The following is a 27,692-nucleotide window of genomic DNA, read 5'->3' on the forward strand; positions in this document are numbered from 1 at the left end:
AGGCGAGCCCAGAGGAAGGCGCCCCCGAGGACCGGGGTGCCTCCCTTCTTTCTTTCTGAGGCGCTCGGATGCCAAGAGAATCTGCAGGCAACCACTCGCCGCCTTGCTGCTGATACCCCGGGGCTGGGACGCTGTGGGTCGTGGCTTTAGATGGGCGCCGCGGGCACTGTTGCTGGCCCGGGAAGCTCCGGGAGGGAGAAACCCGAGGCAGGCTTGGTGGACTCGAAGGTGGAGAGAGAGGAGCAGGGACTCGTTTACCCGTCCGCGCTTGAGTAGAACCCCCACCATCCTTGGCACCCTCACCCCAAGATTCATTCGAAATGGATGGAGTGGCTGTAATTTAGGCAAAGTTGGAAGCTAAAGGTCTGCAGAGAGAGAGGAGGAAACCCGCGCTGCGGAAGGAGCGTGGGGGTGTTGTCGGACAGCGGCGAGGGGAGGCTGCGCAGCCTGCGGACCCGGTTCGAGGCGCTGCAAAGCGCTCTCGCCCCCCGTACTTTTGGGTTGGGCGCATCTTGGTTCTCGCACTGATTGCCCCCTCGATAAGGAGCACCTGAGCTAGGAGGAAGCGTCTGCCGGGAGCCCTGGGCTGGGAGGTGGTAGTGGTGAGGAGTGTCGAATAATCAAACGGTAAGACTCGCAGTGGGGCAGGAGGGCTGGGTAATCGGTTTTCCCAGCTGGTGGGGAAAATCCAGCTGCTTGTGATCCGCTTGCTCTCCGACTGGAGACGTGCGCGAGGCCTGATAACTTTTATAAAGTCCTCTGGAATTCCTTTCCCTAGTACCGTTATTCTTTCGCTTACTTACTCATTCATCAAACCCTTGCTAAAGGCTCAGTTCTCAAGTTGCTCGCAGCCTGGGTTTGGGGTGTTCTGTCACTTGCCCCCATAAAATATTTTAGTGGGTCCAGGAAGAGAGTACACTACCCTGAACCCCCCAATCTTCATCCGCAGGAGAGAGTATCAAGAGCAAATGCCACCCGTGACCGTTTTGCTCCCATTGAGGTGGTAGTTTCTTGAGGCTCGAGGAGGACCTAGTGAATTGAAGCGGAGTTTGCCTGCAAGATGAATCCCGTTGCCATGGCGACTCCTGCTGTCGGAATCTTAACTGCTCGCACTGCTGTTTCAATTCGATGTGGCTCTGCGGGCAGCTGGGAGGGCGTGGCCAGTGGGTGTGGTCAGATGCTCGCCCAGAGCCCAGCTGCTCTCTCTAGTCACTGGTTTCACAACCCAGGGCTCTCTCCATTCTCTTGTAAATAGCTTGGACACAGTTTTTAGACTCCTTTCCCTCTGGCTTACCCATAGCTGGTCTCTCCACCTCCTTCACTGGAAATAATTGTTAAGAGCCTTTTTCCTGAGACAAACTCTGAAAATTACAATCAAAAGATTTCTTCCCCCTTTCAGGCTAGCTGCATCGTTTCCCTAATAACAAAGTATGTTGTAATGTTGGAGGATGCAGCTTTCTCAAGGGAGGGAGTTCTCCTCTGTTATGTGTGAAGAGAGCTCCCTGGCCACCCGTAAAGGTCCTCAATTTGCCCTAGGTGAAATTCACTGGAAGTTTTTAGGAACAAGTAATAACTTCAATTGAATTCTGAAAGTCACTGTCATCCCTTGTGGTTCTCATGAAATCTAAAAGCCTGCCCAGAGGATGCAGGCCCTTGAGAAGGCTGGAATCTAGGAAGCCTGGGTCCTGCTCTGGCGCTGTCATTACTGGCTACCCTATTTTGGGGTAAACCCTCTGCCCCTGGGGACCTCAGTCATTGGTGCTATGGGAAGAGGGGCATTGAGGGTTTCCTAAAGTTTCCTAAAATCTTGTGACTCTAAGGAGGAGTTATTCATTGTCTTTTATTTTTCTCAAACAGATCTGAAGATGAGAGTTTCAAACCCAGCTTCTGACACTATGACATTGGGTTAATATTTCTGAGCCTTACTTGTATGGCACAATAGCCTGGCTCTTTGTAGTAATCCTTCAAAGTGGGCAAGGCAGCCATGTTAGTATTTATAAAATCAGTTCTTCTGCTACTGCTACTACTGCTGCTGCTGCTACTATTGCTGCTGCTGCTGCTGCTTCTGCTGCTACTGCTATCCCAGTATCTGGACTTCTGTTTATCCTTTTATCTTAGAATTGTTTAGGTTTTGACTTTTTATAGATTCTTGATGAATGCAGTTACTTATAATTTATTTGTATTAAGATTAATTGAATCACACAAATATTTTGCTTACCTTCATTTCATACCAGAGTGGATTATCACAGATATTGCAGTTAAGGGTGGTGGGGAAGTGTATGTCTTTGAGCATCTATGCATGTGCACTCGTGTGCAGGTAAGTGCTTTGTGGATGCCGCATGCCAGGTGGTAGCCATTCATCTCGCGTTAAGTACGTGGTTACATCCCCATGAGGAAACAGGATGGGAAGTTGTCACTCACTATTTTTGTCGTAGACCTTAACATTGAAATCTCCTTCAGTGATCTTTTTACTTCTTGACTCCCTATAATTCACTAACAATTCCAATGTGAGGGGTTTTCTCTACTCCTTGAAGGTCTTTGAGAGCTAAGTCTTTGTCTCATTTATCCCTGGCTGTCCAGCATTTAAAGCAGTGTTTGACCGTTGGTAGGTGTTTTATACTTACTGAATCAGTACTAACTAGTAGAACCCTGATTGGAGATCAATGATCTGTATTCTCTACATTGACAGTTCTCGCATCAGTTTTAATATTCCTCTTAGCTTTCTGTCAAGCAGTTTCATCTCAGCAAGAACCAGAACTCCTGTGTAGCATGTGAGCTGAAGTATAAAGATCTTTTCCTGTGTTTGAAATAGTCAAATTGTAGTTATTTGCTTTTGGAATACATTCATCCACATAGACTTTTTTTCCCCCTATAATTCTTAAAATTCTTATTACCCAAAACCAGACATTTCTGTTGTACTGTTCTTGGCCCAGATAACTTTCCCAGGAGGTATAACAGGAGAATAGGGAGAGAGATCAAGGCAAAGACACCTAGAGACTTTTGCCAGGCACCATTTGGGTTAGAAGAGTGGTCAGTAGCTTTCTCATTTGGGGTGGATTTGTTCTATAAACAGGATGAGTTGTTCAGGCTGGCTTATGTGAGAGGACAACAGGGTAAGAGACATTTGTCCAATATTTGTAGCAATCAGTTATCATTCAGTAAGTCAGATTCTGTAGGTTTTCAGAGTATGAATTAGTGAGGAGGTGTGATAGTAAAGAGGGTGCAGTGGGTTGTGTCCTTGGGTGGTGCTTACAGGAGCTCAGTGAATAAGTGCCAAGGAATTTGAATCCTGGCTTTCTAGTTTTGTGGACACGCCTCTGGGTGTTAAGAATTCATGTGTGTCTGTGTGTGGTTTTATTTGAGCTCCTTTGTTTTTCGTGTTGATGCTGTGGTTCTCAGAACAAATAAGGTATTTACAAGCAAAACATAGTTAAGATGGAAAGTGTTTGATTTTGTAAATATTTGGGGGATAGTATAAAAAATGGCTTTGGCTTGAGAATCTTGAGGTCTTCTGTGAAATCACTTAAAAAGTTACAGCTGTTGGGTCAGGAGAAACAAGCTCTTCCGACAAAGATTGGTACCACTAAGCCTTAGGTGTTTGGTCCAGGAATTAATCACAGAGCTTGTAACTTCTGTGAGGCCCTCCCAGGCTTCGTGTCATGCTCCTCGTATTTCCAAGTGTTAAGTCTATCCTTATGTTGCAGGAAACAAAGCAACTTTGCCAACTTAGGTTAGCAAACTTGTTTCGTCTCTAGAATGGACAGCAGTCAAAATGAAAATTCTTCTATTTTGTAATTTTTCATCTTTGGATAAGGAATGTAGACTACTGTCACTTGTTTTGGCTTTAAAGTTTCTAACTTGGTAATGGGGAGAATCTTGTAAGTGAATCTTAAACAACATCAGATCATAGTGGTGTCCCTGAGAGCTCAGTTTAGAGGCAACTGATAGCACAGGTAATATTTAAGAAGTTGGTAAGGAGGGCAGTTTCTTTATGTTGGCAGAGAGGGTGGGATAGGCTGGGGCTGTCCTGTTCTCTCTTGAGGTTACGTTCACTTGGCAAGTCTTTTTACATAGATTGTGCTTAGAGTGGCTGATAGAGATTGGAACTGAAGGATGGCTCTGAAGTGCCCCTCCTCCCCTTCCTCCAAGCCATCTCTTAGGACCCCCGCTGAAAGAGGGACAGATGAAGATGAGATGCAAGTTGAGTTTGGTGACCTGCATTCTACTGTAGTGGACTATTTCTGCAGAAAAAAAAAGTGTTTACCTTTTCATTTTCTGGCATCCTTTCTACTGTTCCAAAAACAGAGAACTGAGCATTTTGGAGTGAGTTTGCATTCATAGTACACATGTCTAAAAACGGTTTAAATGTTAAGTCCTAGGAGCATTGGCAGCCAACGTATGGAGCCTGAGCCTCCCCTCACCCCACCATTAATCTGAGGGCACCAAATACACCCCAGCCTTGGTGGCCTTATTTTCCCTGTTGATGTTTAAGCACATCAACACCTGGTTTTTACCCCTGTCTGTGACTCTCTGGAGGCGCCCCTCATCTGGAATGTGCGCTCTTCTGAATGGCTGCGTTCTCCTTGTGCTCTCAGATCAGGCTCGAGAGCCGCAGCTTCTGGGAAGCCTTCCCTGCCCATCCCTGTGCTTTCACCAGCCCCCTATCCCCACACAACTGAACACTCAGAGCTAAGGGACACTGATAGTCCTGGGGATGTGAGGGACTATACTTGGGCCAGGCCTTTCCTGATACCCGACATGAGCTCAACCACTGACTCCTCTCTACAGCTGTATGAGGTGGGTACTGTTATCACCGTTTTACAGCTGAGGAAACTGAGGCGTGAAGAAGTTAAGGAGCCTGCCTAGCTCAGGTCGCACAGCTGATGACTGGCAGAACGGTTCTTTACTATTGCCCTCCATATTGCCTCCCTCTGGTTTTCCTACGTTATTCTTTTCTCTGCATCGAGCTGGGGAGGGGGTTGCAACTTCCTTTGTGTCTCTTAATTCTAAAACAGCGCTGGCTCAGTAAGTGCTGGGTTGATTGAGAGGGAAAATGTTTCTTCACTTAAGAATTTCTTAGAGTTGGATTTTCTGGAACAGAAAAATGTTGCATGAGATTAAAAATGTTGCTTTTGCATATTTGAATGATAAGAATTTTTGAATGCCCTCCTTTTTGCTATATGAATGACAGGCAAATTATTTGAAAAAGGAAATGCTCTTACATGCCGTCTCTGAATCTATTTGGAGTCTGTCCAGCTTTATACCTTATTTGTTAACTCAGATAACTTTTCGGTAAGTTGAATCCCTTATCTGAAGAAAGCACTTCTCACCCAGAACAGGGCCACAGAAGCCTGTCTTTAGAGTTAAAACTCCCATAACTTCTTACCTTCCCAAGTCCTTGTTGTCTTTTAACATAAATTGTGAAAACTCTTTTGAAAAAAAAGTAATGAAAACTTGAGCAGTAGTCAAACGTGTTATCTAATATTGGGTATCCTTGGATATTAAAATAAGCTTTTTTTCCCTCACCTTAGCAGAGAGACTTACTTATTTTTACAATGGGGCAAATTTGGTGCCAAATACACAATTGCAGTTCTTTTAAACCATAGCTGCTATTGTGAATTAAATGTGGAAAACTCGGGAAGCAAGTTCAATTTCCAATGTAGTTGGTGTGATTTCCTGACTTACAATAGACCTTTTGATTTTGGCTTAACACTGGATGTTATGCCCCTTTGACAATATTTAATGAGGACAATTGAATAAAACACAAACTGACATTTAGGGAAATAATAGGAAATTTATGCCCTAAGAGCATATTGCCAGGAAAGGAACATGAAAACAAAAGACTTGTTAGCCCTTAGGCTGCTCAAAGATAATATTCATTCAACAGACATTCATTTCAGAAGCTTTTTATTTAATTCATCTTGTTACATTGCCTAAGTATGTCATTCACCTTTAGTAATATCCTAAGCTCATTCTGTTCTATAAATTGCACCAGGATTGGAGTTGAAGGTTCCTTGTATTTCTGCCAGGCACACAATTAAGGTCACCTATTAAACTGGTCTTTGTCCTTTTCATTTCTGGGGGAAAAAAACCCCAAAACCTATCTTCTGTACGATTGGCAAACATTGCCCATCTGATGCTCTGAGTTTAAACTTCCAAGTGTAGGTAGCCCAGATCCAAGCTTTAGGCGTTGTCTGGGCAATACAGATGCCCATCTTTTGTTTTTTGAGATGAGTTCTTACATTCTGGCTTATTGGCTCAGCTCAGTTTGTTAGTGACGTCTAAACCAGGTCAAGGGCATGGGTTAACTTTGCCTTCTCTTGGAGCCACAAACTGCACCTGTAATCCTAGTCAACTTTTTTCTTTTTTTTTTTTAAACTCATCATGCTCTTTTACAAAGGAGAGTAGACAGTGCCTAGACCCTGTGGATATATCTGTGCATAGCCATCCTCACTAGGGGCCAAAGATGGTACTGTATTATAAAATTAGCTGATGAAGTTCTTTGTTTTTTCTGACCCCGTAAGTTAGAGGCAAGGCTTTGCCAATAGTTTGCCAAGGAATTACATACATGCTTCTGACAGGTGTCCTCCTGTGAAGAGTGGGCCAGGACTAGGGGCAGCTTCCTGAAACATAGCCTTGGTCTTTTCCCGTTCTTGGTGGGGTGACCACAGTCACTAGTGAATGTGTTGGTGCCCCTTCGGGGCTTCACTCGTCTCCCATGAAGCTCCTGCAGATTTGCACCCTGGAAGAAGGGTGAAGAGTGGTGGTCAACATCATTCACCAGGTGAGTGAGATTGTTCATGTGTATCTGGGCTGAAATTTGTTTTTGTTTCATAGAGATTGGATAAAACAAAGCAGCTAGCTATGAGTTAGAACCTATAGTTCTGTGACAAGAGTTAGGCTAGGGACCCTTCTCAATCTTGAGAATGTATTACAAAACTTATTGTGAAAAGGTAAAGGAAATGAAATGGACAAGTTAAACTATACGGAGGTCCTTGCTGCATTCTCTACTCTTGAAAGTTGGTGAAATCGTGGATATAGAAAATATGGTTTTGGCCAAGGTAAATGATTTAGGAATTGAAAAAAAAATGCTGCCACAATTACCCCGTATTAGTGGAGGCTATCTGATTTAAGATAATGGTGGTAAAAGAAATAATAATAACAGTTCTGTTTGTTTCCCATTCTGTTTGTGTGTGGCAATCTTGTTTGCATTAGAGGTGTCTCCCCTCCTACCCCACCCTGCTCCCTGCTCAGCACTTAGTGGTCATTCAGACTAAAAGTCAGAGGGTGTGGAATGAATCTTGTTGAAATTGAAGCCGGTAGCTGAGGCTTCATTGTGCCCTTAAATATTTTTGTATTTTTAAAATTAAGGATAGAGATTAGGTTGGACTAGAAAACCTCTGTGACCCATATAGAGCTTGACACTCAATGAGTAGGTGACACTTCCAACTAAAGTCCCAGGAACTGTGGCAGGAGACTGCCCTGCCTGACACTTTCTGCTAAGGGATTGATTTTTAAAAAGAAGAAAAAAATATGTATACAGATAAATAAATAAATATTTTTTAGGTTGATCCAATTTCTTTACAGGCTGTGACTGAAGTGACTTTTCTTCTATACCCCACCTTTTCCTACTACACTCCTTGGCTTGTAATTTGAGTCTGAAGGACCAGTGACCTACTTCCTTGCCAGTTTGGCTCTCACAGCCTCCCTGTGGGCAGACGGGGATGGCTGTCCCCGGGGGGCCAGGCTCCAAACCAGGGGAGCCACACTCCCCGACCCTACAGAGCTGTACGTCTTTCCCCCTTAACCTCCTACTGAGAATAGGGAGCTGTGTACAGAGGGAGCCGAGAGGGGGTGGCCTACGTGTTCATTCTCCCAGGCTCAGATTGTTTTTCTGATGGAGCAAGTTGGGGGAAGTAGGTGGAGGGGAGGAGAGGGAGCTATTGGGTTTCACTTATCTTATCGTTTGTTTCCCTCTGGATTGCCTTTGTTTATACTGTCTCCTCAGGCCAGGAATTCCTCCAACAGAAAGCATGTGTCCATGCGGGGATGTTCAGATTGTTGCTTCCTTCTCCTTGTGCTCCGTTTGCTGACTTGGCTTTCCTCTCTCCAGCTCGATCTGAAGGAGGGTTAGAGGCATTTAACCTGCTTACAATGTTTCTGTTATATGGAAAAGAGACTATAAAACAACGAATTGAGGAAAATGGGTTAATAACTTTTCTGATAGGGAAAGGGGAATGCTGAGTAGGTTTAAATTCAACATCTACGTATAACTTCTTGATGTGGTTGGAGAGTGTAGAAATGGATGTTTGACACCTTGAATGCAGTCCCTTCGCCTTTTGGTTGCTGCTTGGCAGTGGCACAGAGGGAAAAGAAACACCAGTTGATTTTAGGTTCAGATTTGGGTAATCTAGGCAGTTCTTTTAAACTTCCTGGGCCTCTGTTTCCTCATCTGTGAAATAATGTGAAAATTTAAAGATTTTATGAGAACAGTTTCATCTTAAAATAATGACCTCACTTATATGGTATTGTGTAATGTTGATGTAATGTCCACTGGGTTTCCCTACAAGGGAGATCAGTGAGGGGGAACTCACCTTCAGAGTTTCCAACGTTGGCCCCTGCTCTAGACTCTGTTCTATGGCTGGCTCTAAACTCTCAAGATCTGATCTCTAGGCTGTTCTCCTTAACTGAACAGCTTCTAGTCGCCTTCCCTAGTCCTGGGGCTCAGGAAGTCCTATAGAACATGAGGAATGATGCTAGACAGTGTCTTTGGGTGACCATCCAGTTCTGTTTCAATTGATAATCTCCTTGAACCAGAAGTTGATTACTACCATTGGCGCACAGGATGGATGTAGCCAGATACCATGTTTTATTTGGCCAGTGCAGTGTTATTTTTAAAAATGGAATGATTTTAGCCAGATTTTACACTCTGATTTGTCCCTGACCTCACCACACCCTAGTGCCTCATGCACAGTCACTTTGTGTGATATTTCTTTACCTCCTTGGCCCTTGAAGGCATTTGAGTTTTCAATCCCCATTTTAATCTAAATTAAATTGCAATAAGAGTCTCTTCAAATGTTTATCCAGCCGTGGGCTGGCAAAACTACCTAATCCAGGGTTTCTCAGTCCCAGCACTGTTGGCATCTCAGATGGGATCATCTCTGTGGAGGAGGCTGTGCTGTGCACTGTAGGGTGTTCACAGCATCCCTGGCCCCTCCACATTAGATCCCAGCAGCAACCTTGCCCCCCGTTGTGACAACCAAAAATGTCTCCAGCCATTGCCAAATGTCCCCCAGGGGGGCAAAGTCTGGCCCAGCTGAGAGCCAGTTGACAGATTTTGGATGGCCTGGGAACTTCAGACATTGGACCAGGCTTGGATATTTAGGGATAAAGAGGAGTTCATCTGGGAAGCTGAGCTACCCTGCTGTTTTTTATTTATTTGGGTAGTTGGTTAGAGCAAAGTAAAGGTCAGTGGATTAGACCCTTTGGGGTCACTTCTCCATTCTTCCATGACCACAGCCCGGGAGGCCAGTCCACAATTTAAGGACATGTCCTTGATCACAACAGGGAGACACTGAGACACTTGATGCTGGGTCAGGGCAAGCCCACCAGAGCTAGTAGGTAAACAGCTTTGAAGCCCATGGCCTGTGTTGGTAGGTCAGTAAAACTATCTGTGGACAAGGAAGATGCGGCTTTGGGGAAAGAAAAGGTCATCTCTGTCATTATTGTCAAGGGCCAAGATACTTTTTTTGGAGAAAAAAAAAATGGGGTCATCAGCTTTTAAAAATGACAGTTTACCTCAAAATCAGCAGTGAGGGAAGAGCTCTAAAAAGGATTAGCAGCAGACTGATGTTCCTTTTTTTTTTTCTTGTCTCAAAAAAGATTGTCTTTTAAATGTGACTCAAAAACGTGGGCTTTGTGGAGATGAGTATAGTTCAGTGGTAGAGCACATGCTTACCATGCATGAGGTCCTGGGTTCAATCTCCAGTACCTCCATTAAAAAAATAAATAAATAGAATAAAATTTTTACAAGTAAAATTTAATTTTAAAAATTTTAAATTTTTAAAATTTAAAAAAAATTAAAGAAAACAACAACTTGGGCTTTGACAACAATCAAACTTGCCTTGCCTCTTGAAAAACGTCCGTAAGTGTTTCAGCATATAGAGGGAGAATGTTGAGAAGTTTTAATTAACTTACCCAAGCTCAATCCACGAGCAACTAAGCAAAGCTAATGCTTAGGGAAGCACACAGTTTGAGTTAAGACAAAAACCAGAGTCTCTTCTCATGGGTAGGCGGGACTTCGGAAGGAATCCATGCTTCTTCCTAAATGCTGTTGGTTCTGTCTCCTGGATGGGCATCAGAATTCTCTATGGTACTTTTAAAAGGAGATGCTTAGGGGCTCTGATTCAGTAGACTGGGGACCCAATCTTCAGAATTCTTGAAGCTCCCCAGGTAATTCTGATGTTTAACCAGTACTGAAAACCAGTGGGAAGAGCACAGGATCCTGGTGTTTGGGAAACGTGGTTATAGCTGCAGATGTGTGCTGGGCCGGATGGTTAAATACACAACTTCATTTTCAGTTTTTTTGTATCTGTTTTGGTGTGAATATTTTGTCACTTTTCTAGAATTTTGAATTTGTAAAAAGGATAGATCTTTTACATATGGTATAGTGTGCATTACCTGGTACCTGGACCCTAATGCTTATAATAACCTTGAAGCTTTATTATATTTTGGCAGACTTTACTGCAAAATTTGTGGAAATTATCCTCTCCTTTTCAAAATGCTTTCCTGGGAGGACTGATTTTTTTGTATAAACTTATTGTTTAAAAGGAAAGGAAACAGAAACCCAATCACAAATGGCCAATACCATGAGTGCCTTTGAGATTAAAGTGGCTGGGAGAAGGGTAGTAAAAGCTCTTACTAGCTTCTATTCTAGAAAAGTCTAGATTGTAGGTAGGATCTAGATATTTCACAGCTAGGTTTAACTCAGTGAGTTTCCCATCAGATTCTTCTCTGGCTTCATAAACATGAGGTAGACTTGTTTGTTGCAAGTTTCCCTCCTTAGCCTATGCCATGGGCCATCATGGAGGACTTCAAAGTCCCAGAGTTACAACTACCAAAGATGAAAAATACAATAAAATGGCTCCTTTTGTTTGGATTTTACTTAGAGTTTCAGATTAGATCCAAATTTCTATCAAGCATAGCAGACACAAATGAATAGCTAAGTTTTAGGGGAAAATATTATACCGAGCATTTTATGGACTGTCTTATAAACTATGAAAGTGACACCTTAAAGCATCATTCATTCATTTATTCGTTTGGCAGGTAAATATGTTTTGATACAGGGTGTCAACATTTTAGAATGCTGTTTTAAACCTCAGGTTTTTCCCTTTGGAATACAGAACTCTTGTTTTACTAAATAAATTTGAGGTCATCCTTTGTCTTCAGCTTCTGAAATAAACAAATTATGTTGTGCAATAGGTGAAGACTCTCCCCAACGAAAGATTCTTTGCTTTCACTGGCAAGTAATTTCATGTTTTGCTTATTTGGATCATGTCCATGTTTTCAAAGGAATGTTCACAGCATCAGTTATAGGAAGCAATACATGGACAAAGAAATAGTTGTGATAATGCCTTAATATTTATGGACCACCTGATCCATGGGAAACTTTGTTGTAATGAAATTTTTTGTTGTAATTGAATCTGGCTCATATTCTCATAACTCCTAATTATGGGCTGGGAAAACTTTGCACTATTGTATACCTGCTGTGATGATAAGCTAAGATTTTGGTGATACATTTGGCTTATCCATACTTTGCTTTAAACTTGTTCCATTTGATTATTTTGCAGGATTTTTCTGCCTTAGAAGCCTTCACACTGTAAAAAGCACTCAAGTATGTAATCTTGCCTGTAAAGCTGTGCGTGTTGAGTAAAGAATATTTCATTTATAAGGGATTACGTAGCTCAAGGTTTCTCAAATTTGGATTCATGATCCTTTGAGAAATACTGCATTAAAAGTTAAATTGCTGCATGTTTAGGTACTCACTTGGTGCCACTGGGATCATAAACTCATGTGTAGAGATAGACTTTGAGGTACTGCAGTACTATTCAGGTATAAGATGCTTTCCCAGATGTATTAGTTTTATTGCTGCATAATGAATTATTACAAATTTAGTGGCTTAAAACTCCACCAAGTCAGAAGTCTGGGCATGCAATGGCTAGGTTCTCTGCTCAGGGTCTCACCAGGGTAAAACTCATATGTCAGTCAAGGCTACAGTTCTCATCTGGGTCTCAGGGGATTCCTTCACGCTCACTGGTTGTTGGCAGAATTTATTTCCTTGTGACTGCAGAACTAAGAGCTGCTGCCTGTTGGCCAGGGGTAGCTTTTAGCTCCTAGGGGCCACCCACATTACATGCCACATGGCCCACGTTGGAATTTTACATATGGATGTTTGGTTTCTCCTAGGTTAGCTAGGGCACATCTCTATCATTTCTTTTCTGCAGTCAGCCAGAGAAAAGGCTGAGTTTTAAGATCTCACCTGATTAGGTAAGGCCCACCCAGGATGATCTCCCTTTGACCATATACTGTAACATAATCACAGGAGAGTGATATCTCATCATATTCATAGGTTCCACTCACCCTCAAAAGGTTATGGGGTGTCATTTAAAGTTCTTCCTATCACACCAGATAACAGGAATTATGCCAGTATACTGCTGATGGTTATTAAAGTAAAAATCCAAAATCCAAAAATGGATGACACTTCACAAAGATGATTCAGGAAACCCCTATGTCTTTTTAAAATGTCTTCCCTTCAGATTTATTGCTTTCCATTCCTACTTTTCTTGTTTCAAGTAGAGTGAAAATGAAGATTTTAAAAAGTTTTATCATTAAAATTTCGTACACACATTCACAAACACATAGAATGACTAATATAGCTAATATGAGACTCGTCCATATACCTACGGCTTCACCATTTATCAGTTCATGACTGATCTTTCTTTTCCACCTTCAGCTCTGGGATGATTTTAAATTCCAGACACTTGATAATCTCATCTGTAAATATTTTAAGAATTAGTATATGTCCAAATAAAATCAGGACTCTCTTTAAAAACGTAACTAAAATGCTGTTATCATACCTAAAATAATTTATATTATTTCTTTAAAATTAGCAAACATTTCGTCAATTTTCAGATTTACAGTTGATTTTGTAAAAAGTTTGTGCATCTCAGCATTCCGATAAGGTTCATACATTGCAGTTTTTAAAAATGTCCCTTAAGCCTCTCTCAATCCCATGTAGTATTTTTCCTTGCAACTTACTTGTGAAAGGAACTGGGGTATTTATCCTATAGCATTTCCTATAGTCTGGACCTTATGGTACAACATCTCTGTTTCCTTTAAATTAGTTAAGATGAAAATAATAGATGCCATGAACCTATCTGGTCACTAGAGGTAGAAAAACTTATTTGGTAAATAGAATGTATAGATATAACTTACTAGAATCCATATGTGTATAGACATTTAGAGGTATATTTGGGAGTAGAGCAAGCATATTAGATTTTTCAGATTCCTATTGAGAGCAGTGTAAGTGTTATATACTTAAAGTGAGTGAATTAGTGCAGTTTAAATTCTTATGAAAAAGATACATCTGGATTCATTAAGTGATACTTGGATTTGTTTAGTCCTTCAGCCAAAGTGGTTTTGTTAAATAGGGTTTTAGCTTCCATAGAAGAAAAGACTTTTTTTTTTAAGGGGGAAGATATTTCAGTTTTGAGTTTTTCAAAATAACCAGCTTTTTTAAATTGTGAAAATCATGAAATAATTGCTTTTCTATAATAGAGTTTTGCTAGTTAGTTCATATCTGTAGGTTCTCCAAAGACATGCCCTTTATCCTCAAAGAAGATGATGTATATTTTAAATACTCATCACTGGAAAATGCTATTTTTAAAAATGCAACACGTAACATTGTTTTTGGAGAACAATTTTATATGACTGCCATTGAAGGAAAGTAGAAGAGGCTGTCTAATTTAAATTTTGTTTTGGAGGGGAAAAATAGTACTGGGTTGAGAAAAGCTTCATTAGGAACATAATAACAGCATAGGGGATACAGAATGTAAACAAATGGATGTGGCAAATTGGGAAGAACTGACATCTTGACAATATTGGAGTCTTATCCATGAACATGGAATATTTTCCACTTATTTAGTTTTTTTCTAATTTAGTTCATCAGAGTATTTTAGTTTCCCTATAAGAATCTTGTATGTGTTTTGTTAGGTTTATACCTATGTATTTCATTTTTATGGTGCTAACGTAAATAGTATTGTGTTTTTAATTTCACATTCCACTCATTCATTGTTGGTATGTAAGAAAGCAATTGACTTTTATTATTAACTTTGTATCTTGCAGACTGTTTTTTTGTAGTCTTTATCAAGCTGGGAAAGTTTTCTTCTATTCCTAGTTAACTGAAAGTTTTTATCATGAATGGGTGTTGGATTTTGTCAAATACTTTTTCTACATCTATTGATATGATTCTGTGATTTGCTTACCTGGGGTAAATACCACTTCATTTTGGTGTGTAATCCTTTTACATGTTGGATTCAATTTGCTAATATTTTGTTGAGGATTTTTATGTCTGTGTTCATGAGTGACACTGGTCTGTAGTTTTCTTGTAATATCTTTGTCTGGTTTTGCTATTAGTGTAACACTGGCCTCACAGAATGAGTTAGGAAGTATTCCTTCTGCTTTTATCCTCTGAAAGAGATTGTAAATAGTTGGTGTAATTTTTTCCTTAAATATTTGGTGGAATTCACCAGTGAATCCATCTGTGCCTGGTGTTTTCTGTTTTAGAAGGTTATTAATTATTAAGCTCTCTGTCTTTATTAATCTTATGACCTGTAATATACAAACTGATCTGTTTGTAGATAGTTGATGCTAAAGAATTATTTTCAGAGCTTAAAAAGAAGGTTCTCAAAATTATAAAACAAACATGTCAACAATTTTTATTTAGCTTATTAATTAGTGAAGGAACTGGTAAGATGTCAAGACCAGTTCAAAGGAGAATTTGAATGACATATATATGTCTGTTTGTCTATCCACCCATCCATCCACAATTAGAAATGCTAAAATAAATTTGGTAGTAGATATAAAACTGGTTAATACCCTGAAGGGCTATAAAATGTAACGTCTTCTTTTCTACATGTATATAAATCTACTGTATCTCTACCAGGAAAAATCCATTTGCTTTTGTTATAGGTAAAAACCATTCATTACATTGCTGTGTGTTTTTTAACAAGTTAATTCCTACTCCTACAGAGCTATGAGTCTGCCCAGCATGTTCTGAAACTTTTTCGTTTCAGGACACTTTGATCCTATTAAATATCAGAGACGCCAATGAAATTTGTTTGTTTAATATGTTAATCATATTGGCATTCAGAATTGAGAAACTTTAAGACTCAAGTTTTTCATTTAAAAAAATCAGTAATGAAAGCTGTTGCATGTTACCTGCCTGATGATTTCATCATGAATATTGGAACTTTTGGAAAATTACACTGTACACCTATTGAGAGAATGAGAGAAAAAACAGCAAATAACATCTTAATATTATCATGAAAATAGTTTTGAACTTGTAAACACCCTACCTAATGAGATCTGAGACTTTTCCAGGGCTCTCCCAACCACCCTTTGAGAACCACTGGCCTAGTTAGAAGGAATAAAAAAAGTCAAATCTAATCCCTGGACGACCTGCTAGACCACAAATAGCACTTCACTGAAAAGATACCCAGTAATCTTTTTTGACCATTTCTAAATCTTGGTTTTTCTTCCTAACAGTAGTCCCTTCTTTGACAAATGTTGTCCTGCCCTGTGTGGGGAATTCTCAAGGCTGTTCTAAAACTATTAAATCAGAAACTTATTTTATTTTTTAATTGTAAAATTAATACAGGTTACTGTATGAAAAAATAAATAGGAAAGTATAAAGAAATAGAAAAAAATCTTACAGAAGAGGCAAACAATATTAACATCATGGGAAAATATCTTTATGAAGGCTTAAAAATAAATCATGTATTACTTGTACTCTTGCATTCTTCCCTCAACTAAATGTTGTCAAAGCATTTTTCATATTATTAAAACACTTTTTTTATTTTGGTAGAAAACACATATCATAAAATTTGCCATCTTAACCATTTTTTAAGTGGACAATTTAGTAGTGTTTGGTATATTTACATTTTTGTGAACCAGATCTCCAGAACCTTTTTCATCTTGCAGGACTGAAACTCTGTACCAATTAAACACCTCCCCTTTGCCCTCTCCCTCTAGCCCCTGGTATCCATCATTCTCTCTTTATCTGTGAGTTCAACTACTTTAGATGCCTCATTTAAGTGGACTTATAAAGTATTTGTCCTTTTATGGCTGGCTTATTTCACTTAGCGTATGAACCTCAAGATTCATTCATTGTTTTTTGTAGCATGTGACAAGATTTCCTTCCTTTTTAAAGCTGCATAGTGCTCCATTGTATCTAGAGACCACATTTTGTTTATCCATTCACTCATTGATGGACATTTGGGTCATTTCCAACTTTTGGCTATTGTGAATAATGCTGCTATGAACATTGGTGTGCAAATATTCCTTTGAGACCATGCTTTCTTTTTTCTTTCTTTTTTTTTTTTTTTGGATATATACCTGGAGGTGGGATATACCCAGAGCCTGCCTGGATCATATGATAGTTCTAGTTTTAATATTTTGAGAAGCTGCCATACTCTTTTTCCTTAGTAGCTCTATTTCATATTCCCACCATCAAAAGTGCACAGCTTTGTCAATATTTGTTTCTTTCCAGATTGTTTTTGATAGTAGCCATCCTAATGGCTATGAGGGTATTAAAACTCTTAATACATTTTTTAGATGTTAGCATTTATTTCCATTTTATGTGGTGTATAGGATAATCATTTTCCTAATATTTTTCCATTAAAAACTATTATGACCATCTTTTTCAGATTATTTTCTTAGGATATATTTCTTGGAAATAAAATAACTGGGTCAAAAGGTATATAATTTTAAAGTTTTTTGTTAAATACTGCCAAATTGTCCTCAAGAAAGGTTTTTTTTTTCCAGGTGACACCGAATCAGGGTATTAAAACATCTTTCATTTCATCCACATCTGTGCTGCAAATATTATTACAAGTACCTGTGATTGAACAACTGACAAAAGTTATCACATTGTACTTTAATTTGCGTTTTAAAAATCTGTTATATAGAACTTTTTTCTCAAGGCCAGTTGTATTTTTCCTTTCTCAGATAGTCTGTTTGCCCATTTATCTATCTATATCTCAATGTTTTGAACAGATCATAAAAGAGATTAATTAGCAATGCAGATATGAAGCTACCAGGGCTTTTCACAAACGTGGTAAATAATCGTGGAGCCCTTTTGCAGAAAACATATGAGATCTGCAGGTTTTAAAGGACCTAAAGTATTTCTCTGTGATTAAGGGTCTCTGGGCTGCAGATATGCATAATTAATTATGTTAACAAGCCCTTTCCTCATCTTGAGGGAAACGTTATGTCAGCTCCTGCCATTTATGGCCAGTTTACATTTCCTGGAGTTTGCCTCAGTGGTTTCTTACTGTAATTAGTTTTTCTGCTGATAGTGAGACTGCTACAGAGAAGGCTTTTTTGAAAGGCAGAAAGAACAGAGAGATGATATGTAGTTTTTCCATTGGGCTGAAAATGTTTGGAAGAATGGGATTTAGAACAATGAAATAATCCAAATATTATGAGGAGAGAGGTAGAAGTTTATATTAGAATGGTTTATGTGATAAAAGAAATGTTATACCCAGTTCTTTTTGTTTATAAACGGTGTCACAAAACAGATACTCAGATGCTTAGCTAAAATATTTAAAGCACTGCCCCACAGCACCCAATATTACAGTAATGCTGTGCCCATCGCAGGCTGATTGGCTTCATGTCAGGGTATCATAAGTCAGTATTGTCGGGATGTGGCTCTTCTCCTATGGTAAGTACTTTAGGTTTATTCTAATTTAAACAGAAAAAAAGAATCCTCTTCCAAGCATTGAGAGAGGTTCCTGTTTTGAATCTAATTTTAGATAGTTATGGCAACCCATAATAGAATAGAATACAGTGTTTCCTAGCACATTTTAGAGAAGACCACTTATTCAAAATTTTCATGGTTCTGTTCACATTTTTTTTTTTTCTGGAACTCTCCTTTGAGGCGCTGTGGCTGGCTGTCCTCATTCAAGAAGTAACAAACAAAATGCACAAGACATTCTGTGGAGCTTTCTGCTGGCAAGAGTTGGCAAGTAGATGGGACCCAGTGGTGTAGGGGTGGTTAGGAAAGGATTCTCTGGAGTAAGGACTAAGATCCAGGGGAGAGGTCACTTTTGCACTCTCCTCCCTGAAACATCAATTCCTGTCTTCCTAGCCTGGAAGAATGGACATTTCTCTCCAGCTGATCTCTTAGTTCCTAGGCACCATCCAAACCGCAAGTAGTTTGTTTCATTATAAAATGGACTGATGGAACAGCATTTCCAAGAGTACCATATGCCTTTCTGAGTAAAGAAATCAGACACTTCACACACACATTCTCTGGACAAATGACACCTCTAAAGTAAAATGGACCATGAGATGTTTTATCTTAAATTTTTATGTTTTCTTGATTTGCAATGGCAAAATCTTGTGAAATATCTTTAATATGAAACAGATTTTGAAGTCTTTCTGTGACTGGTAAAGTTCAAGGCTAAAATTATTCAAACATACTCTTCTCGTTAATGGTAAGGAGTTCCAAATTATTTTATGAATTTACAAAAAATTGACTTAAAAATGTAAAAGACTCCCCTGTTATGTTCTGATTCAGCCATTCCCTGTTAATTCTTATAAAAGTTTTAGGTGAACTATATGAGTGATGGACTCACATTTTGTAACTTTCTTTATGCAGGTTTCATTTTTCAAAAGGGCTGGTCCTAAGTGGGTCAAACTTTAACAGTTTGTAAGAGATAAGATCGTTAATTTTCTACGGAGATTGGCAACTGTTACTTGGTTTGAGTTTACTGAGATTTGTCAGAGGTATTATTTATCTTGTTTTGTTCTACTGAAGAAACAGTTTTGATACCTAGGCTTAAAAGTGACAATGTATAGGTCCATATTATAGCAATAATTCTATAACTTACTTAGTACACTCATCTAGTTGAGAGGCATGAACTTTTTTGAAGGGAGAAAAATTTTTAATAATATCAAACAGAAAGCCTTTACATGATCAGTTGTCCTACAGAGAACTAATACAGGTAATTAAGTCAGTGTTTCAGACTGCATGTTATGGTTCACGATACAGAAAACTCTCCAGTGGGGGAATGTGGATGTTTCAGCCTGCCATCTACTTGTGTCACTTTGGTCTCTTGGGTTTCAGTTTCCTCACATATAAAATGGAAAGGTTTGGATGAGACCACAGGTTCTGTGACAGTTTTGTCTGCAGTGGCTTCTAAAAGAGTGTTACAGTTACTGACTGAGTTGACCCTGAGTGTTCTGTATCAGAAGTCAGGTTGACTGCTTTTTGGATCTGGCAAAATTGAAACCTGGGATGTGTAATTTGCCTAGTAATAAATTGAGTGTAATGACAGAATCGGAGTTAGAACTCAGGTCTCCACTGCCATCACATCCTAGATGGTTCTCTGACACAGCCCTAGATGTCAGATACACATGTCCCTTCCCCCACTTCGTATCCTGCCACATTCCGGGCGGACAATGTTTAATCTAATGCTAATTGAATGTGACATTTCTTTCCTACCCAGCCTGGACATGGCTTCAGAATCCATCACAAAGCGACATTCTAATAGCCACAGCTAACAGACAAGGGAATCTAACTGGTGTGACTTTGTAGGTAGTAGAATCTTTAAAATAAAAAAGGCTGCTGTAAGTTTTTTTTTTTTAAGGAGATTTACTTACATCATTTTATTCAAGTGGAATATTGTTGCTTTCTCTTTAGCAGTGGTTCCCTCTGTGATGATTACTTTTTAATTAGAAAAAATTATAGATTCCCACATGACCATGAATTCAGTAACACTTGAAATGAATTTCAGTTTTATTTATCATGCTACATAAATTCATTTGGGAAAATGGGCACATATCTTTGCAATGTTTACATGCTTATGAATGAAAGACTCCTTGTAACACCTTTACTCAGCCCCCCCATTCCCATCCACCAAGAGTCAGGCATCAGAAACTGTTTTTCTATACTACTTTTTTTTTTCTTGGTTTTAGGTTAAGTTTTTAAAGTAGGAGCAAGTTTTTGTTTTAAGGGATCTCATCAGTGGTTTCTATTCTATGTGCTGTGAAATCCCAGTTCCAGGAGGTGCCTCGGGGAGACCCCCCTTGTGCCCCACACCCTGTCCAGCGTTGACCAGCCTGTCTACTTCAAATTCTCCTACATACTGGGCTTCTCCATGAGATTTCATTTAGATAAAGGGTTTCATGGCTTTAAAAAAAAATTGAAAGCCATTAATAATCCTACTTTCCCATTTTACACAGTGTTTGGGGGTTACCCTATTAGTTAACACTAATAAGGGTAGCCAGGATAAGGACCACTGTTGTCCAACTTGCAGGCCACTCCTTGTCCCCTGTCCCCTTACCCGAGCTGCTGTCTATAGGACAGTGGAGGATGTAAGCTGACACCATGGCTTAGAGTCCCGCACGTACTTATATGGGAGGAAAAACTGTTTACACTGTAATACCAGGGGACTCAAGTCTATTTCCATCCTTGAATAAAAGGTTATGTGGTGTACGTATTTGTAAATGTTTGTCTTGTTTGGGTGTGGGCTTCTGTCACTATTTTGGTATGGGTGGAGGGATGGTGAAGCCTGTTTTTTAAGCCTAATTTTATTTTAAAATAGTAATGAGTGATGCTATGGGCAGAAGACAGTTTCCTTTCTCTTTTCCCCTGTGCTGTGTTTGTAGCATGCTTTACTTTGTCCTGATTTTAACTACTGCCTAAGCAGTCTCTGGTCTCGTTCCTAGATTTTGCTATCTATCAAGAGACAACCTCAGGGCTCATTTCTCTGCATTGGTCCCCTATTGTCATTATGAAATCGACATGCCGTCAAGACATCAGCCAGATTTGATACTGAACACACCTGGTCTGAGCTGCCTTGTTTTTTTGGCCTGGGATGTTAGCTTGAAGCCAGATGTCCCTCTAAAGCTCGCTGTGATGTTTAGGACTTGCTTACCTCAGTTTACCTTGCCCATGTGGGGCTGTGGGTGATTCTGAATAGTTGGAACAGGGGTCTAGTGACAGTTTGCAGAGGGTGCTGTGTGGATCCCGGCTCCATACCTGGGTGCGGGGTGCTAAATGTTTCTGATTAGATTCTTCCAGGTCTGTGGGGCCCAGGCAGACCCCTGACGGGCCGCTTGCTTCCTCGCCCTCCTGGGCAAGTTCATCTCCCGGGCAGAAGATGCTTTTGTGCTAACTGCGGCAGAGCAACCATTTCACTTCAGTCGACAGTTTCAACCTCCATCTTTACCATATATTTTAACAGATCTGATGCTGAGAAACTGAAATGACTTTCTCTGGACCAGATCACTTTTTACTTAAAAGCAGAAATGCCCAGGGTTAGGAAATAAAAGAAAGAAAGAAAAAATACCGTAAGAGAGTTTTCCGTCTGAAAACTGAAACTATCTGCTGTCTTTAACAAGAGGTATTTCCCCCTCATCTGTTAGCCCTTTAACAAGTCTTTTTTCTTCCAGAATAAATTGAGGGTGGCTAATTGCAAGATTATTAACCACCTAGGGGAGGACTTTGTGCAAGAGCTTTAGTTATCATAGCTCATCACCAACCTGCTGGAGACTCAGCAGGTTCCCTTCCAGGGGAAAAGCTTGATGAGTAACGTGCTGAGTGTGAACGGCCCCCAAAGTATATACAAAGTTAAGGTGCTTTGGTGGAACTAGTTCCACTAATGGTCACTTGATTTTCTTCTCAAGGCCGATTGGGAACTGGGGGGTTGTTAAAATGTCCACCGCACATGTCTGTGTTACCAGGATTATTGATTAGCTTGCTGTGGTCACAACTAGAGTGACTTCTATTTCAGGTAAAAGTAGGAATGCAACCTCAAGGGTTATTACCCAGGAGCTGTTTCTTAAAGGCATCCCTAGAAATCTGAGTAAGATCTGTAGTCGTGTTAATGGTAATGTGTCAATATCAATTTTCTGGTTTTGATAATATTTCATAGTTATGTAAGATATTACCCACTGGGGAAGCAGGGGACTTTTCTGTACTTCTTCTTTGATTGATTGATTGATTGATTTTGCGATTTCTTATGAGTGTAAGGTTATGGCAAGGTTAAAAAGTTAAAAGAAAAATATCCTGAGAAGAATTACCATTCCAGGTGAGACACTTCAGGTCTTATATCTTTCATTCCCTCCTTCCTCCCTCTCTCCTCCCTCCTTCCTTCCTTTCTTCTTTCCTCAGCTCTACTGAGCTGTATTTCATACATGTAAATCACCTAATTTAGAGTATAGTTAATTGGTTTTTTTCCCCACAGTTCATTGTGTATCTGTAGAGTTGTGTAACCATCACCAGTCTACTCCTAGAACGTTTTCTGCTTTCCACCAAGGAACTCCATAGGCACTGGCCATCATCTGTGTACCCCATCCTCCCCCCACCCCCATCTCCATCCCAGGCAACTCTTTATCTGCTTTCTGCCTGTATGGATTGGCCTATTCTGGACATTTAATATAAATTGTGTCATAAAATATGTGGTCTTTGGTGACTGGTTCTTTCATTTAGTATAATATTTTCAAGAGTTCATCCATGTCAGGGCATGGATTGCCAACATGGTGGAGTAGCAAGACACATACTTATCCTCTCCCATGAATACACCAAAAATTACACCTACAGACCAAACAGTTCTCACAGAACACCTACTGAGCTTTGGCAGAATATATCTTACTTTGGAAATACAAGAGGATTCCTCACAAAAATGGATAGACAGCAAATTTCTTTTGTATACACAGGGAACCATATTCAATATCATGTAGTACCCTGTAATGAAAAAGAATATGAAAAGGAATATATGTATGACAGAAGCATTATGCTGTACACCAGAAACAGACACAACATTGTAAACTGACTACTTCAATAAAAAGTGAACCATTAAAAAAAAAGTTTATCCATGTTATAGCATATATCAGTACTTAATTCTTTTTGTTGCCAAATAATATTCCATTTTATGGATATACCACATTTTGTTTATTCATGGACATTGTGGTTGTTTCCATTTTGTGGTTATTATGAGTGGTGCAGCAGTCATGTACAAGTTTTTGTGTGAACATATATTTTCAGTTCTCTTGAGGAAATACCTAAGTATGGCATTGCTGGGTCATACGGAGATTCTGTGCTTAACATTTTGAGGACCTGCCAAACTGTTTTCCAAAGTGGCTGCACCATTTTATATTCCCACCAGCAGTGAATGAAGGTCTCAGTTTTCCACAACTCAGGTGTTTTTTAAACACTGTGTTTTTGTTGTGTTTGACTATTTCTTCTTGTCTTGGTGGGTGTGGAAGTAGGGAGCTTGAATGGTAACTTTGGAGGAAATGAAACAAATGAAAATCAAATGAATTATTTTCAGATTGGCTGAGTGTAGCTCTGGAAACCTTTCAGCCCAGAGCCTACAGACCTTCCTGTTTGACTGGATATGACATTACCAGGAATTTTACTTTCCAGCTTTTATTCTCCCCGAGGACAGAAAAGAAATATGTCTTTTCCTCAGCTAGACATGGAAGGTTCAAACAAACGTAAAGGACGCCTGGGTTATTCACAATTCTGCGGGAACGTGTGCTTGGTCTCTGCCTGGAGTAGTTTCTCTAAAATCATTCTCTTGGTGCTTCCTCTGTGCTGTTCTCCACCAGAGTGTAACCTAAGAGCTGAATCAAGGTTTGTTCAGTCAGAAAAGAAGCGGTGACTGGATGCTGGTCAGCTGGCACAGGCCGTTGGCAAGACCACTGCAGAACACGCTTTCTGAGGCTGCAGCCTCCCGGGTTTGTTACAGGCCTGCACCAGCTGGTGGTGTTTGCATTTTCCCTGAGCTCAGGATAGCTGGGCCTTTCAGTCCTCCATGGTAGTGAGCAGGCAAGTCCGGAGAGCTTGGAAATGGCCCAGTACACCGGCCGAAGACAACATTGTAGCTTCTTTGCCCGTGTGGCTGACTTGGGGAGCAGGCAGGGAAAGGAACACCAAGAAATGTCCTTTCTTAGTTCTAGTGTGTAGATCTGACCACTCCCACTGTATTCTGGCCACTGTTGGTGACTTCTGGTCATATATTGGCAAAAGGCAACCAGATTATTTTGCTGGCTGAAACCACGCTATAACAGAGAAGTTATAAAGGCTTGCTTCTTGTGACCACCTTTCTCATGTTCCCCCTATTTTTTTTTCCAGAAAAGGATATATATTTTTTTTTATTCAAGTTACCAGAAATAGGAAATGAGAGGGGGGCCCCAAGGCTGGAGCAAATAATGACCCCCCCCCCCCAATTATCTTCTTGCAGAGCAGAACTTTTTGAATGATGGTTGCAAGAGTGGATTTTCTCCAGATTTTTGTTAGCACACTCAGTGTGAGCCTCTGTCACTCTCCTCGTGGGCGGGACTCACTTCACACAGGTTGTGTCAGTCCCTAGGGCCTCTCCAGGCCTGTCTTAGCCGGCCTCTCCTCGTTGAGCACTGTCTAGTCATACCTCCTTTGACTTCCCAGAGTCTCTCCCTTAAATGCCTTACATAGGTCAGGAGAGGAGCCCACATTCCTTTCCCCTCTCCATTAAAAACTGCCCATTCAGGTGCATTCTTTCAATGTCCTGTGTTACCTCTGTTGAATTGGTATCTCGCTTCCATTAAAAATGTGGTTGGGGATATGTATGTATCTGTGTGTGTGGGTGTGTGGTTTTTGGACAGCTGTCTATTTACCACACCTATGCAAATTGTTTACCCATTTTATTAAGCCTATACGTCATAGATTAGGCAAAAAAAATTTTAAGTACAATCATTGCAAGGGTCAGTTTCATATCACCATGAAGCATTAAAATACTTTAATTTTAGAGTAGCAGTCGATACATTTTCTATTGGCTGGCCCATTGTGTAATTTCTATAATAAATGTACCTGGCTTAATGACTTCCATTGGAGCTATAAAGAGTTGAGTTCTAAATACATACAATACACATATATTTCTTTTTACTTGTTTTTGGCCCAGCCAGTGCTTTGACCAGGTTCAGAGTTCATAATGCCGTTCTGTACTCCCCAAAATAGGAGTTTCTAGCAGTTAAAATATTTTTTAGAATAGCCCTTTGATATGCATTTGTTTATCTGGCATTGTGTTTGACCTGATCCTGGAAGAAAGAGAAACATCTTTTAAAAGGCTGCTTCTCATGCAGGTAGCAGGTAGAAAACTGGCTCTTCCTAATTTGTGTATGTGCCTTCTTTGTTACTGACCACAGTGGACCCAGAGAGGCAGCCTGTGTGACATACCAGGCCTCAGAACCAGCTCCCTGTGTGTGTGACCAGTTTCTAAGGCAGTAAGGATTGATCAAGCGTCAGTCACCATAACACTTCGTACAGCTATCTTCATCCTCAATACTATGAGTGGGTTTATCTGCATTGCAGCTTATCCACAGAATATGTCCTTTTTTCTCTTTGTGACATTTTCACTTTTGATGGGCTTCTGATTATACGCATTTGGCCTGTACCTGGAGTTATGAGGGGAAGTCTGCGATTGGATTCTTCTAAGTAAAACTGTGCTGTGCAGTAAGGTAGCGACCGGCCATGTGTGGCTGTTTATAAGCAGGTGTGAAACACAACAAAAGAACACAGAATGAGTGATCCTTCAAGAAGGAGAGAACGTAAAGCCGCTTCTTAGTGCTGTCACCAGAATTGACAGTCCTCTTGTTTGTCCTAGAAGACAGCAGAGTACAAGGACCAGGAACCACAGGATGCAAGTGGTCTCCCCAGTGGGTGATGCCAAGGACGAGCTAAGTGCTATGGAGCAAGTTTTTCCAGCCTGCAGGAAGCGATTATTAAAAAAAAAAAAACCATACAACCTCACCTGCATGCAAAGGTTCTGAAGAGGGGCTGGTGATTGGGTGGTGGTAGAGTGTGTGAAATTCCTCCTCAGCATCACACACTTGGCCTAAATTTGGAGAGGAATTTAGTTAGAATTTTGATGTAGGCACCATTAGAAAGAACACAGTTACACCGGCCACACTTCGGACCCTCGTTAGGCACATTTGGCTGATGGCTACTCTTGGACAGCACAGAGGTAGAACACATCTGACCTCACGGAAGGTTGGCTGGCTGTTGGCTTCTTTTTAGTCCACAGTAGGTTTGTATAAGAGTAAAACGCAGACTAAAGACTGGGAAATTGGAATTTGTGTTCCCTAGAACTGGATCTTAGATCTGGCTAAGACTTGGTGCCAATGTCTTCTATGTGTTCATGAGCATATAAACATAGAAGGTTTGGTTTGGACATGAACTTGGCCGTCATGCTTTCTGATGCATTCAGCCCTTACTTACTCTGGCTTCTTCCTCTCAGGATCCTGCCTTTCTTGTATTCCTTGGGTGCCCACTCCTTTGCCTCAGGGACTGCGGTACCGCATAGCCATGCCTTTACTCCTTCTTAACTGTGGTCCGACATCTTGCCCCAGATGTATACACTGACCTTGCCTGGGGACTAGCTGTAGACTGTGGACCCAAGGGTGGTTCCTGCTATGGATGTGGTTTTTTGTTTTGTGAACAGGTTTTCCACAGTGGCATCTGTTGCTGATCACTGAACCACAATGAAAGGTCCTGTCTTTGGTTCCTTTCTTGATTTTAAGCATTTGACCCCAGTTTTAAGGCTTCTCTTCTCTAGGAGTTTTGTTTTACCAGAAGCTTCTGGCAGGAGATAGAATGATCTGAGGTGATCCCTAGAAGTCAGAGAATTGTTATGTCTCCAGTGTCATGGGATGTAACTAAATTTTAAGCTCCTGAAAGGCACCGGCAGTATATTTTACTTTACTACCTATTCTTTTTTTTTTTTTTTAACATTTTTTATTGATTTATAATCATTTTACAATGTTGTGTCAAATTCCAGTGTTCAGCACAATTTTTCAGTTATACATGAACATATATATATTCATTGTCACATTTTTTTCTCTGTGAGCTACCATAAGATCTTGTGTATATTTCCCTGTGCTATACAGTGTAATCTTGTTTATTCTACAATTTTGAAATCCCATCTATCCCTTCCCACTCTCCACCCTTGGCAACCACAAGTTTGTATTCTATGTCTATGAGTCTATTTCTGTTTTGTATTTACTACCTATTCTTAACCTATAAGTAATTAACCTATACTATTTAACCTTTAATTCGCCAATTGATTAACTCTAGAGCAAACATGCGCAATGTGGTTTTTTGTTTGTTTTAATTTTTGTTAACATTTAATGGTGCTAAAATTGAATATTTGTTGAAAATAAGTTTGCCTAGTTTTCAACAATGAACTGGCTTGTTACATGGTTTTCTCATGAAACACACTCATTATTGCTTCCAACAATACTTACTATGAATCTGTTAGTGATAATTCATAGCTCTCATGATGATGCCAAAAAAAATGAATATGGTTAGTGTGGCAACGCTGACGAAACAGTGTTTTCCCCTCTAATACAAGGTAGGACTCTGGCCT

General features: G+C 40.1%; 1 protein-coding gene and 1 non-coding gene across 3 annotated transcripts in view; both read left to right on the forward strand.

Annotated features, from left to right (window-relative positions):
- Nucleotides 1-27,692, forward strand: part of DAAM1 (dishevelled associated activator of morphogenesis 1) — a 155,673-nt gene that overhangs the window by 392 nt on the left and 127,589 nt on the right. The window lies entirely within an intron of this gene.
- On the forward strand, nt 9,921-9,996 carry TRNAG-ACC (transfer RNA glycine (anticodon ACC)). Its single transcript has one exon. It is a non-coding gene; the product is annotated as a tRNA-Gly (tRNA).

This window comes from Camelus dromedarius, chromosome 5 (assembly GCF_036321535.1).
Source record: "Camelus dromedarius isolate mCamDro1 chromosome 5, mCamDro1.pat, whole genome shotgun sequence".
In the NCBI taxonomy this organism is placed as follows: domain Eukaryota; kingdom Metazoa; phylum Chordata; class Mammalia; order Artiodactyla; family Camelidae; genus Camelus; species Camelus dromedarius.